The 4,080-nt window shown below is 41.9% G+C and overlaps 1 long non-coding RNA gene across 1 annotated transcript; it reads left to right on the plus strand.

Annotated features, from left to right (window-relative positions):
* Nucleotides 1–9: 9 nt before the first annotated feature.
* LOC104912168 lies at nucleotides 10–2,765 on the plus strand. Its single transcript, XR_794442.3, has 3 exons — nucleotides 10–344; nucleotides 1,262–1,369; nucleotides 1,833–2,765. It is a non-coding gene; the product is annotated as an uncharacterized LOC104912168 (long non-coding RNA).
* The last annotated feature ends 1,315 nt before the right edge of the window (nucleotides 2,766–4,080 follow it).

Consider the following 4,080-nt stretch of genomic DNA (forward strand, 5'->3'; position numbering starts at 1 on the left):
CTGCCCCGCTCCGGCCCGCAGCACGGGGCTCGTGGTGCTGCGGTGTGCGTGAGAAACAGCAAAACGCAGCTTTTCAGACTCCCGGAGCACCGCTTCTCAACTATGCCTGCCTCTCTCATCCATTGCCTCACTCTGAACGCTCGCTGTGTGCTCGTTCTTTCACCTTGCTCTTACTTGCGAGTCATGTTTTCTTACCTTTAAACTACTTTTTTTTTCTTCTTCTTCCTTTCAGATGTTTCAAGCTACCTCTTCTCCAAAGCATCCATCCTAACTCTCAGTCTCGCTGTTTCTCGTCACAATTCTGAGATCACAGAAGAGCAGCTGCCCTCACCTGTAGCACCCAGGTATGGTACCTAAGAGCTTTGTTGGAGGTCTGTGCAGCCGTGTGGAGGGACCACACCATACGTGTCTGTGTTTGTGTCAAATGCTCGATTCTGAAAAGCAGAATTTGCTTTTCAGAAAAAGAAGCAGAATTTGCTTTTTTTATGGAGCTGCTGCACTTGGAGTGATCTCAGGAGCTGTTGTTAGAAATGCAGTTTTAGGTAGGCTGGGTACAGATATAGACTGTTCCCAGCCTCATCTGATACTCAGAAGTACTAAGCATCTCATTTCTTCTAGAGTTGGAAGTAAAGGTAAATCCTGTGAAGACCTCTGCCAATGTTTGACTATATGCACTTGATAGTGCTGTCGGCTAGAGGCTGCATCTAATGTGTGTGCAGCCTTTCAGGAGGGCTCCCCACATTTCTAGGGCTGCTGCTGTACCAGCAATGCCAGTCAGAGTTTTGTTTGTAGCCTGTTTTAAATACTCTGTGTATACCAGCAGATATCAAGTCACAGACATGCTCGGTTCCTTTCAGAATCACGACTGAAAACAACGCTTCTGGGAATAATGCAGAAGCCCTGTAGTTCCAAACTGACTTTTACAGAAATTCCTGCCTCCTTATCTTCAAACTCACTACATGCTTTAAAAGCCCAATGGTCTAATATGCTTGTTCTGGGGACTGCCAGTATGTTTATATGAAATCACATTATTACAGATACCTGCTTCATATTTTAATGTAAAGGAACATTGATCTTCCTTTTAATATATCAGCATTATTCTACTGATTGTGATGGCTTCATATAAATCATTTTACATTTTGCTTACTTTTCTTTTCATGTTTCTTTCCTTTACTATTCCACTGGTACATGGGAAATGTTGCTTATGATAAAATTCTATTAAACTCTTTATCTGTTCCATGTGAGTGGTGTGTTGTTACAGGTGCAGCACTGCTGTGTGCAAGAGAGCTGAGCGCTGCCTCATCCCACCTACTGAGAACTTCCCTGCACAGCACCTCATGAATCTGCAGCGCCAATGCAAAGCTCTCAGGTTAATATTTCAGTTTTGTGGTTATGTTTTTGTTGTGATTTATGTCATGTGCGCACCGCTAAAGGCTCACAGATGGAAGTAAAACACTGTCCTTGGTTCCAGTAATGTAAACCCATTATTTGGAAGCCAATGGAGTTAGCCTAGGAGTGCAATCCCAGCTTTGCTCCATACCATCAGAGTTTTGCTGCTGACAGCAGTGGCCCGAGGATTTCTTCTTATGTGAATAGTGAAACCATTCACTATCATTGAGAAGTTCCTATATTACTTAGGTGTATTCTAATGTTTGTCCCCAGAAATGTGAATGTTTAATTACTGAAAGAGTGAAAAACTTATGATAAATGCCTGGTGTACCACACTGAATTAATATTTTCATTTCAATAAAACTTCTACTGCATAATATCCTACAGGCATTAATACAACTTTACTTCTTTTTTTTTGTTTTTGTTTTTGTTTTTGTTTTCAGAAGCAGAAAACATCCAAGGAAACAAAACTCCACGATCCCAAAAGATACACAATTTGTGCTAGCTCAGTGGAAAAGGCAAGTAAATAAGTAGGGGGTTGGTTATTGCTTTCCTGAAAGAATGTAATAGGAAAGCATCATGAGAAGTACCAAAGCAGAAATTTTGAAAGAAAAAAAGAATAATTCACTACTCGAGCTACCATCCGTCCTTTTTCTGCTGTTCTCCCTACATGCATTAACTGTGAATTATTTTTGCACATCTTTGCATGTGATGTGTCAACGTTTTCCCAATAAACTGACAGAAATGTCTATTTGTGCACAACAAGAACAAAAAATGTGGAGGAAATAAGGGCTACTGTTTGTCTCAAGATCAAGCTTGAGATGAATATTAAATGCTTTTAATGTTGACCATTCCAAAACCTATTAGGTTTTGGAGCATTTTGAAGAAAATAAAGAAAATACTGAAAGAGTTGTGTCCCTGCGATGGGCTTGGAAAGGACTAGTCAGTCAGTCCGCAAGGAACCATGCAATGCAGATCTTATTTAAATAACGGCATATTTTAAAAACTGTCTAGGAAAACATGGGCAACAGATCAGGTCTTTCAATTTTGTTTCCGAAAGAGTTACAGAAAGATCATCTATCTGATGAAATGCAGCTAGAAAACCTCTTCTGTATCTCATTTAAAATATGTCTCTTCTGAAAATGTGCCTTCCAAAAGTTCATAAAAGCCCATTTTAGTCAGATTGGGCAAGTAGGAGAAGAGATCTTATGCTGTTTTCTTTATAATGATCATTTTTATTCCTTGGCCCCATTAAGGCACTGATAAAGATGCATTGGTCAACACAAAGGTTACGATATGAGAAGAAATCTTCCACACAACCCGCATTCCAAATCCGCGCTCTATTTCTGCCAGATTAATTAAAATTGTGTTTTAAAGCAAGGCAAAATCTGCATTTTGAGAATCAGTTGGTAGAACATATTCTCTTTCACTTTAGGAATAATGGATAATAAGAAATGAAGCACGCTTTGGACACTGCTGCAGCAAATGTGCTGATAAAATGGAAGAGCCAAAAAAGGAAGGGGGGGTTGAGGGAGTGGGGGGGGGAAAAAGAAAAACTGATTGGCTCTACGTGCTGGAAATCAGGTTGCTGCTTCCCATCCATAGCACCCCAGCCCTCACAATACACCAATTTTGAAGCCGCGCCTTTTCAATAGCAGCACAACTTTCATTTTCACCACAGGATGCCACAGGCAAAACAGAGTTTGCAATATGTATGCCGGTCACACACAAACCCACCCAATGTGTAAGAAGACTGCTGCTTGTTTATGACTTTCCATCTTGGATGTAGAATGGTGTCAACTATTCGAAGCAGAGCTAATCTTTTTCTCTGTTCGTACCAACGTAGTCCTGGCCCTCCTTTCCCACACAGGCATGCACATGAGAAGTAAGAATCTGCTCACATTCCTCAATGGGGAATGCCCTGCTTTTGGCTGCTCCACCCCATAACAGGGATTTTAACCCAGGCACGTGCCTCCCAACAGCCCCTCACGTTTTCATAGTAGAATATGAGATGCTCAGAAAGGTCCTAAAACACACTGTCCATCATGTTTATACCTTTAACGCCCATGCTGGAGATAGAGACTTCAGTCCATTAATCTCTCTAGAATGATGCTCTCCTGACAAAGTGGTTTTGCTGTGAAAAATTGCAGTTGTTTTCAAAGCAATATGGGTCTTTCTTAGCAGCCTCATGGATGAGAGAAAACCCTCAGCACAACCCTGACAGTTTGCTCGCAGAAGAGCAGCACTCCACTTCCAAACTGAAATTACGGCTTCTCAATTAGTAATTTACCACTGGTCGCTAATGTAAAACCCTGCATGCCAAACGACTGAGCAGACTCCTCTGGCCACGTGGGCCATGACCTCTGTTAATTTACTCCTTTGTCACATCAACAGTCACTTGAACAATGGGATATTTAATATTCCAGGAGTGACAACACAGAAAGGCTCTGTGGCCACCAGCCACAGCACTTTGGTATCGTGTCTTAGGATTTTGGTTTACTATACACATCTAAGCTGCTACTTACTGGTGCTGCCTGATCTGAGGATTTATCAACTACCAGCCTTAAGCGCCAAGGCAGAAAGATAAGGGGCCGAGTATGCAGGTGGACATATATATGGGTACTGAAGGGGGCCTGGTGGGTGCTAATGGAGGAGAAGGGCCTTCTGGGGTGTTCTTTATCCCAAGGCTTC

The sequence above is a fragment of the Meleagris gallopavo genome, chromosome 1 (genome assembly GCF_000146605.3).
Source record: "Meleagris gallopavo isolate NT-WF06-2002-E0010 breed Aviagen turkey brand Nicholas breeding stock chromosome 1, Turkey_5.1, whole genome shotgun sequence".
Lineage (NCBI taxonomy): Eukaryota > Metazoa > Chordata > Aves > Galliformes > Phasianidae > Meleagris > Meleagris gallopavo.